This window comes from Suncus etruscus, chromosome 6 (genome assembly GCF_024139225.1).
Source record: "Suncus etruscus isolate mSunEtr1 chromosome 6, mSunEtr1.pri.cur, whole genome shotgun sequence".
NCBI classification, from domain to species: domain Eukaryota; kingdom Metazoa; phylum Chordata; class Mammalia; order Eulipotyphla; family Soricidae; genus Suncus; species Suncus etruscus.
Window position 1 is genome coordinate 133,376,208 of NC_064853.1, and position 16,241 is coordinate 133,392,448.

General features: G+C 51.9%; 1 protein-coding gene across 1 annotated transcript in view; it reads left to right on the plus strand.

Moving 5' to 3' along the window:
- Nucleotides 1–16,241, plus strand: part of ERGIC1 (endoplasmic reticulum-golgi intermediate compartment 1) — a 53,954-nt gene that overhangs the window by 10,804 nt on the left and 26,909 nt on the right. The gene's annotated exons all lie outside the window — the stretch shown is intronic.

A 16,241-nucleotide genomic window follows, 5' to 3' on the forward strand; every position in this document is an offset into this window, starting at 1 on the left:
ACCGAGGCCAAGAGAGGAGACCCAGCTTTCCCTAGGGTCTTTCCCAGTCGGTGGACTTGCAGGAGGAGGAAGGGCAACACAGCTCCGGGATTTGGGTGACACAGACCTAAACTCATCGGGCACCTGAGCTGGTGCTTGGCAGGAGTCGGGTGCAGGGAGGAGGGTCCTGCACACCAGCACATCCGGACCAGGAATGTTCCTCAGGAGGAGAGAGGAGGAAGTGCGTGAGCCGCACCCGCCTTACTTTGTGCTCTCACAGACACGCTGGCTGGCCCTCCAGCCCCTGTTCCACAGTGCTTGGAGCTGTGCCCGGAGCCCAGGGACAAAGGGCCTGCTCAGGTGGATGGAGGCAAGGCCAGCCTCAGACAGACTCTGGCTCCTTCACTGACTTGGAGTCACTGGGGCCAAAACTCGTCCCATTGGCCGCTCCGAACCCTTGGAGCAGAGCTGTCCAGTGCCCTTTCTTTCTCCCCCTCCTCAGTCATCTCGCCTAGGCCACAGACCCCTCCCAGTGGCCTCACCAGTGGCAAAACCCATTGTGACCCTCATGGTCACCTCTGTGCTTGTGTGGTACCCTCTCCATGCAGTCTTGGCCCAGCTGGTCTCCCAGCACATGCCCAGCCACCTTCTGAGCCAGTCACGCAGGTGCTCCCACCCCATCCTCAACCTCACTTTCTCCATTCATGCACCTTGGCTGGCTCTCCCTTCTAGTCTTGACTCCCTGCACTGTCGGTGGTGCCCGGCACAGGTGGACACCAACTGGCTGAGCCTTGGTTTGCATTGTGAAATGGGATCTTGGCACTGCCCCCCTAGAGTTTGTGTTTAGATGCAACACTTCTGTCACTGTGCTGGGCATATAAGTTTGCTGGGGATAGGTACCAACTAGAGAGGTTTTTCAACTCTCGCCAAGGTTTTTTTTTATTTTGGGTGGGGGACATCTGGTTATGCTCGGGGGTTACTCCTGGTTTGGCACTCAGGAATTACTCTTGGCTCAGCGGACATGGATGGAATGCCAGGTCAGCCATATGCAAGACAAACACCTTCCTTCCTATACTGTTGCACTGGCCCCCTTGCCAAGGATTTGGAAGCTAAACAGAGCCTGCAGGCATTCTGATTAATAAATGTAGAAAGAGGGGCCAGAGCGATAGCACAGCAGTAGGGTGTTTGCTTTGCATGCAGCTGATTCAGGATGGATGGTGGTTCGAATCCTGGCATCCCATATGGCTTTCTGAGCGCAGAGCCAGGAGCAACCCCTGAGTGCCTTTGGGTGAGACCCCCTCCCCCCCAAAAAAAGTAAAAAGAAGGTGGAGATGGGCCGAGTGATAGTACAAGTAGGGCATTTGCCTTGCACCTAGGATCCCTGGCATTCTGTATGGTCCCTCGAGCACCACCACGTGTGATCCCTGAGAGCAGAGCCAGGAGTAAGCCCTGAGCACTGCCGGGTGTGGCTCAAAAATCTAAAACTAAAAAGGTGATGGAGCATCTAAGCCATCATCTGAACACAAGTTATCATTGCTGTAGGTCTGGGAGCCCACCTGCAAGAGGCACAGTTCATGCCTCCCCTCATGCCTCTCACGTACAAGGCCCAGCTCCAATGCTGGCCATCTCTTGCCTCTGCACACCTTGGCATGCTTGAATGTTTGGGGCTGGAGCAGCAGTACAGCAGGTAGTGAGCTTGCCTATGGCCTACCTGGTAGGCAGTAGTAAGTAGGCCAGCAATACAGCAGGTAGATATACCTTGCCTATGGCCTACCTGGGTTTGGTTTTTGGGCCACACACCCAGTGACGCTCAGGGGTTACTCCTGGCTATGTCCTCAGAAATCACTCCTGGTTTGGGATCGAACTCAGTTCTGTCCTGGGTTAGCTGCATGCAAGGTAAATGCCCTATTGCTGTGCCATCACTCTGGTCCCAGCCCCCTGTATGTTTGAATAGACCCAAACCCACCAGAAGTGATCACTAATTACAGCCAGGAGTGAGTCCTGAGCACCAAAGAATGTGACCCCAAACCAGAAACACACACACACACACACAGAAAAAATACCTTAAACCTCCCTCCCCAGCCTCTTATGAAGATTGAGGTGCTTACTTAGCATGAAGCTACCAACCTTGCTTGGAACCCTTACATTGCATAGACACCCCCCAGCACTCTCGGAGTGAATGATCTCTGAGCATAGAGCTATATAGTATAACCCCTAAGCCTGTTGGATGGAATTCCATAATCAAGTCACAAGAAGAAAAAGGACTTAAAAAAAAAAAGCTGAAATGAAAAGCCAGCTTCCTGAGCCCTGAGTTCAATCTGATCAGTGCCAAGAAAGTGCTGTCTTCGGCAGCAGCTGGGAGAAAGCAATAGTTTCATTGTCATTTAATTGGTTAGTCTTGGGACCATACATAGTGTGCTCAGATTATCATGCAGGACCTGGAATCTGGAATTGAGACCCTGGGCCTCACACACACAGAACCCCAACCAAAACCTCCCTGGCTAAAGTAGAAGGTTGAGCCTGACACTGGATTTGTTGGTCAAAACTGAAATTTGGGGCCAGAGAGCATGGAGGTAGGGCATTAGTCTGGCATGCAGGAGGACGGTGGTTCAAATCCTGGCTTCCCATATGGTCTCCGAGCCTGCCAGGAGTGATTTCTGAGCGTAGAGCCAGGAGGAACCCCTGAGCGCTGCCGGGGTTTTGTGACCCAAAAACCAAAAAAAAAAAAAAAAAGAAAAAGAAATTTTGTGTTGGAGAGAAGCACAGTGGTGGGGGAGTGCACTTGCTTTGCATGAAGCTGAATCAGGTTCGATTCCTGGTACTTCAGAGGGTCCCCTGAGCCCCATCAGGAGGGAGCCCTGAGTGCTTGGCTGCCTCACTTCTCTCTTCACTCTCTTGGAAACAGCCTGTGTTGTCTTCCCCTACCTCCGCCCTCCTGGGAACTTGCCACCAGGGCTGGCACTGTATCCCAGCTGGAGATTTGTCATTACTGTGGTTTGGGGGCCACCCTCAGTGGTGCTCAGGAACTACTCCCAGCTCTGTGCTCAGGAATTACTCTTGTGGACCATGTGGTGTCAGGGACTGAATCCAGGCCTCCAGTATACAGTCTACACCATGACCTTACTGGTTCCTCAGATTCCTGCTGGGTGGGGGAGAGGGGCTGTGTGATCACTCCCACTCCTGTGATCACAACTCCAGGTTGTGAGATTTGGGGTGCTCTGTAGCAGTTAGGCTTTGAACTTCGCTGGTCTGGAGAGATGCCACATTATACATGGCTGTTCTTGGTTTCATTCGTGGCACTGTAAGGAGTGAGCCCTGAGTACTGCCTGGTATGACCTCAGGTTTCCCCGAACATGAGGTTTGAACCCTAGGCTGACGGCCCACAGCAGGGTTGAGCTGTGCCACCCTCACTCACTCCCAAGTGCTGCCCTGTTGTGCTTGGGCATGCCACGAGCAGTTGTGCCAATTGGTACCAGCCCCAGGGCACCAGGGCCAACAGGATCCTAGATGTTCTGGTGCCTGCACACTGCTCTGTATAGGAAACCATGTTTCTTCCTGTGTGTCCATTCGCCATCCCTACCTCTTGAGTTTTGCAGTGGACAACACCAGAGGTTCAGGGAACCAGGGCCAGGTTCAGCTGGCCCTAGCCTGTGCAGCATGAGATGGTGGGGCCCCATACCTTAGCAGAGAAAACCTGATGCTGCTGCATCCCTCCACCCAGCCATATTGATCAGTGGGAAAGGCAATGAGTTCTCTTGCCTGCAGAGAAACTGAGTGGGTGCTTCCAAGTATCAGGTGTTCCAGGTCAGTGGAAAGGGTTAATGAGCAGATCACAGAATCTTGTTTTGGGCCACACCTGGTGGTGCTCAGGTTCTCCGCCCTCCTCTGTACTAAGGGTCATTCCTGGTATTTCTTAATTAGAATCTGCCATGCTCTAGATCAGATTTGGGCCTAGGTCCAAGCACAGACATAGGTCATTTGCCTTTTAAAGGGGCTGGAGATATAGCACAGGGTAAGGTGTCTATCTGCCTTGCACACAGCCAACCCAGGACAGACCCTGGTTTGATTCCCAGCATCCGATATGGTCCCCGAGCCTGCCAGGAGCAATTTCTGAGTGCAGAGCCGAGTAACCCCTGAGCGCCGCCAGATGTGACCCACCCCATCTCACCCCTAAAAAGATTGGGCCTCCTGCATGCAGAGCATTGCACACTGGCCTCTCTGGGTCCCAGAGTACCGTGTTTTCAGGGCAGCAAACCTATTCCAATGGATTTGTAGTGATGGATGCACATCTGTGTCCTTTTGTCCTAACCCACAGGCTCCACACCTTCAAGGGTCAAGTGCAGAGGGAACTGGGGACCCTGGGAATGAAGAAGCAGTGGGAGCTATTGTAACATTGTTGACAAAGGTAGCAGCAGTGTTGCTTTAGCTTGCTTCATTGTTAGGGAGCAGATGTTATGACTGGGAGTAACAAACTTGACCAATGCAGTGACAGGGCAGGAGCCGGAGCAAAGGCATAGAGGTAGCACTTTTGCCTTGCCCACTGCCGATCCTGGAAGGACATTGGTTCAATCCTTGCATCCCATATGGTCCCCCGAGCCAGGAATGATTTCTGAACGCATAGCCAGCAGTAACCTCTGAGCATCACAGTGCCCCCCCCCCAAAAAAAAAAACACAACAAATGTAGTGACAACTAGGTTGGCTCGTGGAGGGGGGTAATATGAGACTAGAGGGTATAACTATTTAACAGATGTTGCTGCCTACAGCAGAAGTTGACATGACTTGGGTTGAGGTTGGGACTGGAGCCATTCCTGTAGGGGAGCCCATGAGCTTCTGGGGATCAGACCCAGATCCCCCATTTGCACTTGTGCTCTGAACTCTGGAGCCGTGGTCCTGGTTTCCTGTAGTCGATTTTTTTTTTTTTTTGTTTTGTTTTGGAGCCTCATCTGGCATAGTTCAAGATTTATTCCTAGCTCTGCTCAGGGATCACTCCTGGAGATTGAACCCAGTTGGCCAGAGTGATCGCATAGCAGTTAAGGCTTTTTCTTGGTGTGCAGCCAGCCTGGATTTGGTCCGTGGCATCCCAGGTGGCTCCTAGACCATCAGCAAGAGTGATCCCTGCAGGCAGAGACAGGAGTGACCTCTGAGCTTTGCTGGATGTGGCACCCAAACCCAAACCAGACAGATTCCCTCAGCCTCCTCCAGTGATGTTTCTGGGGTGTTGCTCTGAGGGGTGAAGGCTTCTCCTGCTGGGTTTTCTGGGGGTTCTTCTTTGCTGTTGCTCTTCCAGGTCCTTGTAAGGTGTGACATGGAACCCTGTCCTGGAGTGTGCATGCTTGGTAGCTAGTGGAGGTCTCGTGTGGTGGCTGCACTGAAGGGGCTAGAGTGGGGCGTGGGGGTCCTGCAGGAATGGCTGGCTGAGTCCTGCTACTCTACTAGAGCGTGGCCTGGAGAACCCTTCTGCATTGGGTCGGAGGAAACGAGGGCCAGTGACCCCTGCTCCCAAGGACAGCGTGTGCTCTGGGGAGCCCGGCTTTGCCCCCTGCCAGGGCATTGCAACATCCAGGCCTGGGCTGAGTCTGTGTCCTTTGGAAAAGTACATTTTGATCCACTGCCAAGTCAAACTGGAGCCTGTGCACCCGGCCCCTGCGGTGACTCATTCGGAGTGGAGTGGGAGGGCAGAAAGGAGGGGGAGGGGGCCAGCTCTGGCCTGCAGGTCCTGTCCCAGGCCGGGCCCCTAGTCCTCATGGAAACAGTGTGTGCAGTGTGTGCCCGGGTGGCGTCTGCAGGGGCCTGCTCAGGCCTGGGCTGCCTTCCCTGTTGAGAAATGGCTGTGTGGGGTCCCTGTGGACGACATGAATCATTCTGCATTCCACGCTGAGGCCACTGTTGACTTAGAGACGTGTCTTGCTCCCGGAGCCTAAGCTACAAGGCCTGGGGGAAGTATATAGCCAGTCCTCGACCATTGCAATACGGCCTCCTGATCCTCAGGGTTTCTGCGTTGAATTGGATCTGGACCTGCTGTGTTTTGACGAGCATCACTAGTCCCCCTGGGAGCCCCCTCCCCCACTCCATCCTAGCTCAGCCTTATAGTCAGGCAGCCCTGGAATCTATCCTTCCTGGGGCTGAAGTGATAGCACAATGGGTAGGGCGTTTGCCTTGCGTAGGACTGACCCAAGTTCAACCCCCGGTATCCCATAGGGTCCCCCAAGCCTGCCAGGAGTGATTGCTAAGCACAGAGCTAGGAGTAACCCCTGAGACACTGGCTGTACACCCCCCACAAAAGAGACAGACCTTTCTGTCTGGGGTTCAGGGGGGGACTTTTAGGTCTTATTATCTAGTTCCCATCTTTCCAGCTCTGTCTGTGATACCAAAAACACTTTAAGGGTTTTATTTTGGGAGAGCTGCACTGACAGTGGTCGGAGTTTACTCCTGGCTCTCTGCTCAGTCACTCCTGGCGGGATCCAGGGGACCCTAAGGGGCATGGGGCTCAAAGCCAGGTGGGTCGGGGGTCAGGTCACAGAAAAGATCACAGCCTTTTCTGTGGGGGGGTACCTCTTTGTGGCCCCCTCATTTCAATCAGTTTTTCTACTGTGAGCAGCTGAGCCCAAGTCTCCGCCTCCATCAGCTTCTCCTCCTTGGTCTTGATTTCTTTCCTTTTCTGGCATGGGTGGGGGTACAGAATGAATCTAATTTTTTTTTTTGGTCACACCCGGCAGTTTTCAGGGGTTACTCCTGGCTCTATGCTCAGAAATTGCTCCTGGCAGGTTCGGGGGACTATATGAGATGCCTGGATTTGAACCACCATCCTTCTGCATGTCAGGCAAACGCCCTACCTCCATGCTATCTCTCTGGCTCCTGAATTTAATTTTTGTTGCTTGGCTGGTTTTGAGTTTCAGAGGTGAGGACCAGGGTCTCAGATTCTCCCCTCGAGGCCAGGTCTATCCCGGGATGCTTTTCCATTGTGCTTTTCTGTCCTCTGCTCTTCCCTTGGCCCCTGAATCCTATCCCAGGCCCCCTGCCCAGAGGCACCACACCCAGTGTTGATCAGCCTGGCAGTGCAGACCTGGCAATGTGGTGCTTGGTGGGTCTAAGGGTGCTGGAATCAAACTCAGAGTCTTGCACCTGCCAGGCTTGTGCTGCACTTCTCAAACTCTCTCCCTGTCTCTCTGTCCTCCCCTCTGTCTCCCCTGTGTCCACATTCCCAGTCAGAACTCAGCCTGAGGTGCCTGAGCTTTGTCTCAAAGGCTGTCTCAGCACTTCATAAAAACAAGCTCTCAGACAGGGTCAGGTGTCTTGGAGGTTAGGTCAAGATTAGGCCCTTGGGAGGTTTGTGGTTGTCGAGGGACTCTCAGGCTTTCTCAGCTTGGCTGTTCCTCATCTCCCCTGCCCTCGTCTCCAAAATGGACATCAGCAACACCCATAGGATCTGGTTTTGGGGTCATTCCCGGCTGTGCTCTTGGATGACTCTTCAGTCTGCAGTTAGGGATCTTCGGGCATCTCTTGGGGGACCATATGGGGTGCTGAAGATTGAACCCAGGTTGGTTGCATGCAAGGCAATGCATTATTGTATTTATATAATAATGTAATAAATTGTGTTATTAATAATAAACAATATTAAAATGTATTATACATTATATGTGTATAATAATATATAATTATATAGTATGACTATAATGAACAAAGTATAATGAAATACGTATTATAATAATATATATGCTTATACATTATATATGTATTACTGCTCTGCCTCCTCTTCCTTTTTTCGGTGGAAGGTTGTATGCTGACAGGAGGCCACAAAATTTTAAACTCCAGATGCCGGAATAGCCCCTTCCTCTGTGCTTTTTTTTTTTTGTTTTGTTTTTGGGCCACACTCGGCGGTGCTCAGGGGATACTCCTGGCTTTCTGCTCAGAAATAGCTCCTGGCAGGCACGGGGGACCATATGGGACACCGGGATTCGAACCAACCACCTTTGGTCCTGGATCGGCTGCTTGCAGGCAAACGCCGCTGTGCTATCTCTCCGGGCCCTCCTCTGTGCTTTTAAATGCCAACTGGAGGGGCCGAGTGGTGGCCTGGAGCCGTAAGGCATCTGCCTTGCCGGCACTAGCCTAGGACGGAGTGTGGTTTGATCCCCATGCGTCCCAGAGGGTCCCCCAAGCCAGGAGTGATTTCTGAGCACATAGCCAGGAGCAACCCCTGAATGTCACTAGGTGTGGCCCCAATCCCCCCAAAAATGCCACCTGGAATTTTTCTCCGTGATGGTCTCGTTCTAGCCACCTAAGAATTTGGTGGGCACTATAGAAGCCCATGCCCTTACAAGATTTGTGGGTCCCACCTGTAAGCCATTGCTGCCCTGGAATTGGGACATGCTCCTTGGCCATTGCTGGCCTCCCCTTTCCAGCTGAGACCCAGCTGATCGGAACAGCACCTCTGTCTTATGTGAAAGCATGAGCCCGGTGTGGCCTGGTGGTGAGGTGCAGACCACCTGAAAGAAAGTCCCATGCATGGCTGTTGCTTTTCTTTTCTTTTGTGACACCTGGTGGTGCTACGGGGCGACTCCTGGCAGTGCTTAGGGGAATACTGTAGCCACCTGTGTTCCAGCCCCCTGAAGTCTGCACATTTGACCAGTCCCTGCAATCCTCCAGGACCACACCATACACACACACACACACACACACACACACACACACACACACACACACACACACACACACACACACACCACACACACACACACACACCCCGTCCTCATCACATCAAGTGGTGATTGCCAGTGTCACAGGATAACAGAGGAAAGTCACAGTGACAGACGGCCCTGTGCCTGTCCAGAACAGGCCTATCTGAGGAGGTGACATGCCCTGAAAAGAGAAAGGAAGGGAGCTAGCCAGGCAGATAAAGGTGAGAGAACATTTCTTCATTTTTGATTTTGTAAGCCCGGCAGTGCTCAGAGTCACTCCTGGCTCTGCACTCAGAAATTGCTCCTGGCAGGCTTTGGGGACCATCTGGGATGCCAGGAATGGAACCCGGGTCCATCCCAGGTCTGCCCACTCCGGCCTCCAGTGAGAACATCTTGCCTCTGCTCACCAGGATCAGCCCTGGTGGTGCTTGGCGGACCATTTGGGATGATTGCGATCAAACCCAGGTTGACCATGTGCAAGGCAAGTGACTTGCCTGCTGTATTACTGCTCCGGCTCCCTTTGTGTTTATGCTTTCAAGGCCTTCTTAAACATGAAGGTGTTTCGTCAAAACTGTCCTTAACTTTTTTCATTCCTGGCCACTTTGTGGAGTAGACAGAGTAAACATGTATTGAAAGGTCTGTAAATATCTCTGAAACCCATCGTGATTGAGGGCGAGAGCCTGCTCCCCACTCCCAACGTTTTCCTCAAGTCGCCTTCTCTCCTTCCTGTCCTTCTCCCCAGGTACCCTGGCACACTCCTCTTCACAGGCTGTTGTGTGTGTGGCATTTCCCAGCTCTCGAGTCATACCTTCTGCTGCACACTCGCTTACCTTTCTCTCTCCTGCCTCATAGCTAGGCTCCTTGATGCCATTGTTGTTGGTAATTTGTTGGCTTTTATTCCTAATCCATTGTGTGACTCTGCCATGCATCCTTGCCTTCGCCTTTTGATGGCGATTTGGGGTCTCTGGTCGTCATTGATTACGTCTGTTCCTGCCTGTGTCTTTGTGGGAGAATGTGCTTTTTGTTTCTCTTGGGTAGGTGCCAGGACTGAAGTGAAGTGAAGTGACTGGATAACATAATAGGTGTATGGTTTTTATTTCGTGTGTGTGTGTGTGTGTGTGTGTGTGTGTGTGTTTGAACCATATAGGTGTAGATTTTTGTTTCTCATGTGTGTGTGTTTGGACCATACTTGATATGCTCTGCAGGCCCTTGGGTTCCATGCAGTCAAGGGGACCAAACCCTTTATCCTGCTTGCAAAGTTGAGCCATGTCCCTGATCCAGTGTCGGTTTAACCTTTTTTTGTTGTTTTGTTTTGGGGGCCATACCTGGTGGTACTCAGGTTCTTTGCTCCCGGTTCTGTGGTCTGGGTTACGCAGGCTCTGGGTACCGTGTGTTACTGGGATTGAACCTGGGTTAGTCGGTGTGGTCTGTCTCCAGAATGTTCTCCCTGCATAGTTTTATTTCAGGTTCCCCAGGGGATTCTGATATCTATGTGGTCAATGGCCACCCTCTCTCTTTCCCATGTAAACTCAGTTCTTTTTCTTTTTTTTTTTTTTTTTTTTTGGTTTTTGGGCCACACCCAGCGTTGCTCAGGGGTTACTCCTGGCTGTCTGCTCAGAAATAGCTCCTGGCAGGCACAGGGGACCATATGGGACACCGGGATTCGAACCAACCACCTTTGGTCCTGGATCGGCTGTTTGGAAGGCAAATGCCACTGTGCTATCTCTCCGGGCCCGTAAACTCAGTTCTATAGACAAAATCCCCAGTTCTGATGATTTTGATTCTTTTTTATTTCCTTTTTTTTCTTTTTGTTTTTCTTTGGGGGGCGGGCACACCCAGTGATGCTCAGGGGTTACTCCTGGCTATGCGCTCAGAAATCGCTCCTGGCTTGGGGGACCATATGAGATGCCAGGGATCGAACCCAGGTCCATCCTGGGTCACCTGTATGCAAGGCAAATGCCCTACCTCTGTGTTATCTCTCCGGTCCCTGATTTTGATTATTTCTTATTCCTTTATTATGTTTGGACTACAAATGTATTTTTTATTACCTTCCTCAAACCTGCTCCCCTCAGTCACACGTGTAAAACCTAACAGCGCTTGAGATCATCTGTCATTTGCCTTGTAATGTGTAGCCCTCCCTCCTTCTTCCCCCATGGCCTTAGCTGCCCTCCACAGGCCAGGCCAGGCCAGGCCATAGATCCTCCATTGGTGGCCATTGGTCTCCATGGGTGGAGAAGGCCGAAACCTTGGGAATCCTATAGAATGGAGACCCTTAGATGAACACTGAGGTTTGGGAAGAACCCCAGAGGGTGTGAAGGGCACCCATAGCCTCCATAAAGGTAAACATATGCTCTAGCCCCCATCAGCATCATTCCCCATTAGCCATTAGCCAGGAGAAAGATAGGGGTTGAAGGACACCATTTTCAAAGCCTAGGGATCCTCCCCCAAAAGGAGAACCAGATTTATGCAAGGGCTTCAGAATCCTCATTTCTGCCTTTTCCACATCTCATTGGGCAGGAGACACACAGAAACTCACATCTGCCCCTGGCTTTACAGCAGGAAAAGGTTTGACTGTTAAGGGAGGATTCAGCTTGGGCTGTGAGAGTGAGTCTAGGGCTCCTTACAACTAACTGGTGCTTGCAGGATGCTCAGCCCTGAGCCCTGGTGGTATACCACACACACACACACACATACACACACACACACACACACACGCACGCACGCACACACACGCACATGCACGCACCATCTTTGGTCCTCCATTGGAGGGATACACATAGGTCCCTCCATCTTTGGTTCTTTGACTGGAGGTATGAGTGAATGATCAAACTTGCTTTTTACCACACTCCCTGGCACCCGCCCAGGCCAGAGTGCCAATCAACAGCCCTGCCGGCTATTTTAGGGACAAATGACCTACGTCTTCCATCGACCTGCCTCTCAGTGAGCTCTGATTTCACTTGCCCTCGGAAACAGTGACATCACAGAGCTCCTGCCAGGTGGCGCCCACCTTGGGCAACCGCAGAGCCTCTGAGATTCAGATTCCAACTTGCAGCGTGGCAGGAGGCAGGAGGGCCTGGCCCGGTGAAAATAGCCCAGCTGAGGTGTTGTGCTATGAAAAGCAATGAGCCAAGAAATCCATTTGTCATAGGTTTCTGTCTGGAGGGGAGTGGGAGAGTGTTTATTTGGATGAGGATCTTGAGCCATCCCCAAGGCTAGATTGGGGGTGGGGCAGGGTGAGTTTCTGTTAAGAGAACCCTCTGTTTTCCTTTAACTTGTTCCCAAGGTGGACAAGATCTTTTCTTCTTTTGGGAGCCCCTCTTGGAGGTACTGGAGGTTGAAGCCAGGCACATGTGAGTCCTTGAGCTTCCGCTTGTGCTCTTTATTTACCACATCTGGGGCTATGCTGAGTCAAGCTTTTTACTTCTCATGGTGCTCAGGGGATCATATGGGATGCCGGGGATTGAACCTGGGGTAGCCATGTGCAAGGCAAGCTCCTTCCCCTCTGTTCCATTCCCTCCACAGGTGTTTTTATTCTAAGGAGCGTGCATTGGGTTATAGATATGATATCTTGGGGTTTACCTTGGGAGAGCCAAATCATCGCATCAGTGCCTTCAGTCCAAACCCCCAGGACCCTGTTGTCCTACTTGCCCCTTCCCAATGCTGGCCCTGGGGTATAGAGCCCAAAGGGAGAGAGGAGGGAAGGGCCACAGACTTCTGTTTCCAGGTACCCAGGAACTTGGGCAGTGTTCAAGGTCATGGCCATGCAGCTTGAGGACTGGGTAGAAGGGATTGTTGTCTGTTCTGTCTCCAGCTGGGCAGGCATAGAGCTATCCATTGCCTGCTGGGCTGGGGGCAGGTGTTCTGTTTGTCTGTACCTTGGACCTCTGCCCATGGGGTACCCTTTACACCCCTATACTGCACAGCATAAGTCTCTGCATATTACCCCAGGTTCCTGGGGTTGGGAGGCTCAAAGTCACCTGAGTTGGGAGCCTCTGCCTGGGCTTCTTTTGAGGGGGTAGGTGTTGGGAGGTTTTCTACAACTCCTTGGTGGCAGCCTGTTCTGACTATGAGCACATTTTTTTGGGGGGGGGGGGCCACACCCGTTTGGTGCTCAGGGGTTATTTCTGGCTAAGTGCTCAGAAATTGCCTCTGGCTTTGGGGGACCATATGGGACACTGGGGGATCAAACCCTGGTCCTGATCCTTGGCTAGAGATTGCAAGGCACACACCTTACCTCTAGCGACACCTCGCCGGCCCCTATGAGCACATTTTTAGGGTTGGGGCACACCTGGTGGTGGTGGTGCTTGCGTTACTTCTGGGTCTGCATAGGAATCACTCCTAGCCAGCTCACTGGACCGTATGGGATGCTGGGGATGGAACCCAGGCCGGCCTCAAGCAAGGCAAGCACCCTACCCACTGTACTGTTGCTCCAGACCTGGCTGTGAGTGCTTGGATGTGCTTCCTGGGACTTCCATTTCCCAGGGAAATCTGAGAAACTTAAAGACCTGACTAAGTGGGAGCAGTACAGGGGCATCCCAGAGCTCTGTGTCCTCTGAACAGGCAGGGACTCTTGCTTGATACCCCTTGTGACCCCCTCCTCAGCTCTGGCTGCCTTAAGTTCACTTGGTCCCCCTCCCTCTTTAAGCTTTATTTTTGTTTGTTTTTGTTTTTGGGCCACACCCATTGACACTGGGGGGGGGGTGTTACTCCTGGCTATTTGCTCAGAAATTGCTCCTGTCGAGGGGCACCAAATGGGTCTCGGGGGGATCGAACCACAGTGTCCTAGGCTAGTGCTTGCAAGGCAGACGCCTTACCTCTAGCGACACCGCTCCGGCCCCCCTCTTTAAGCTTTTATTGCCTCTTTGAAGAGGGAATAAAAGACCCTAACAGTCTGTATCCCCGGTTTCTCTTCACATCCATTTTCTCTCCATTTTGTCTCTCTTGCCAGTCATACAGATCCATTCTCTGACTCATTCTGTCCCAAGGAGCTTGATTTGACCACTGGACCACCACCTTAGAAGCTGTGCCTTACCGAGCATTTTTGTTTTGTTTATTTCTGGGCCACACCTGGCAGTGCTCGGGGATTACTCCTGACTCTACACTCAGGAATAACTCCTGGGGACTCAGGGGACTCTCTATTGTGCTGGGGATAGAATGTGGGATGGCCAGGTGTAAGGCAAATGCTTTCTCTGCTGCCCTCTCTCTCTGGCCCACCAAGCAGCTCTTTAACTTGATTTCCCAGGAACCATTTCCTACTCAAAGGGCCCAGCTGTCTGTCCATTGGCCTCTCCTGTGTCCTGGGGGTTCACAAATGTGGGCGCTTGGACTGCCTCACTCAGGTGTCTCTGTAAAATGGGTTTAGACCCTAAACACAGAAGTTGGCTGAGGTCAAGGCCATGGGGTGAGGATTAGCTTGTTGTGGGCCTGTCTTGACCCTGTGCACCCAAGTTGTGCCCCTCCCCCCTCATGTTCCCTTTATCTGCAGAATGGCCACTGTTTGGGACTGACTACTGCAGGCTAAAGAGGACACTCGCTTCATTTCTCATCCTGTGCCCATGAGCAGCTCTTTTCCTTAGTGATCATTTGCTGCTGCCTCGTGTGACTTCTGCCTCTAGCCAAGAGGATCCCCCAGCACATGCACCATTGACCAGTGTACTTTGACTGTACTGCTTATGAGAACCCTACCCCCAACCCATGCAAAGGAAGCAGCCTAGATGGGATTATAAGTGGAATTTGCCTCTTCCGGTTTTTCTTTATTGGGGTCCGGGGCTCCCAGGCATGGCATTGCTCATGGTCTCAGGGACAGCTGCCAGCTGTATCTAACTGGATCTGGTGTTCCAGTCTTAGGTCCCCAGGAGCTGATGCTGCTTGGTCCCCCAGCTGTGAGCTTCCCCACTTGATGTATTGGGGGCCTTTAGGATCACTTCTTACGGTTCTCTAAGTGCAATGCCCAGAATAAAACTTTGTGGTTTCCCCGGGGCTACCCTCAGTGTTGCTAGGGATTTTACAGTCATTTTACACTTGAACAGTCCTCTCCTACCACCTGTGGGACCTCTTCCTTTTCCTCTCTTTTCCTGCCTTGTTCCTGCACCCCCCCCCCCTCCAGGAAGCCCCTCATACCACTCCAAGGCATGTATAGGGTGTCTGAATTCTTCTGTGTCTCGACCTTCTTTCTCCTTCTTTATCTCTGCTACCACATGGTTCACACTGGGGCTGATTTTCAAAGCCCTAGACTTTAATTTTTCCAGAGATTAAACCTATGGTCCATTCTATAGAAACTCACAAAGGGTCATTTATTATAATAATAATTAATAATAATAATAATAATATTCCAGGCCTTGGATTCTGGGTGCTTGGATGCCTGGCAGTTTTTTTTTCCCCTTTGGTTTTTGGGCCACACCTGATGATGCTCAGGGGTTACTTCTGACTGTGCACTTAGAAATCACCACTGGATTGGGGACCATGTGGGACACCGGGGATTGAACCACGGTCAATCCTAGGTTAGCTACATGCAAGGCAAATGCCCTACCACTTTGCGCCGCCGCTCCGGTCCCATCCTTGATCCCCACTTAGCAGATAGGGAAGCTGAGGCCCAGTGAGATTGAGTGGCATCTCCTGGGGTCACTTGTAAACCTGGTCAGACCAGTGGTGCAGAAGTAAAAGAGTTGGGTCATTTAGGGTCCCAAGCTAAACTGGCAGGGAAGATTGAAGACACCCCGGGATGCTGTGAGCCCAGGGGACCTGAGCAGGTCCCAGAGAAAGTGGTACCTGGCAGGCAGTGTCAGCCTCAGACAGACCCCAGGGAGCTAGAGCACCATTTCCCCATCACTAGAGCAGTGAGGTCTGATGCAAGAGTGTTTCACGGTGTATATAGAATATCCCAAATTCAAAATGTGCACTTTAGATTTCTTACGATTTTGTCAAGTTTACCTTTCTAAAGCTGAAAAATATATTCCTGATTAAAAAAAAAAAAAGAACCTTGAGTGTTGTATTGAGGTGCACTAGAGCCCCTGGTTTCTCAATTCCCCCACCCACCTTAGGACCCAGCAACCAAGAGGAACCGTAGGCCAGAGGAGCTACTTTGCCAGCCAGTTCTGCTGGCCTCTCCTGGGGATCCCAGTGGGTGGGCTGGGGATTGATCTGTGCCCAGCACTGCCTGCTCAGGGAGAAGCCCCAGGCGTGTGACCCTACACTTCGCTTTTCTCTTCCTCCTCCCCACACACACCCAGGATCCAAGTCTCTCCTTTGGAGAGGAAAGGTCATTGTTCTAAAGTCACTCATTGCCGGAGCCTTGTCCTGCTGAACTCTTCCCTCTGGGAAGGCAGCCTGTGGAAGAAGCCCTGGCCTGCTGCTGGTTGCTGGAGAGGAAGAGGTGGAATGGAAAAAGGAGGAGGTGGGGATGAAAAGGAAGGAGGGGGCGGAAAAGTGACTCCAGGCAGGAATGCTGCGCCTGCCTGCCTCATCAGAGCTCAGGAGAGCTTTGAGGCAGGCCCAATTGCATGTCAGCCCAGGCCAGCTCCGGTCTGGGAATGTGGAGGGGAACAAAGCTTGCACATTCACACCACAGTCTCCGCCACCGCAATCATT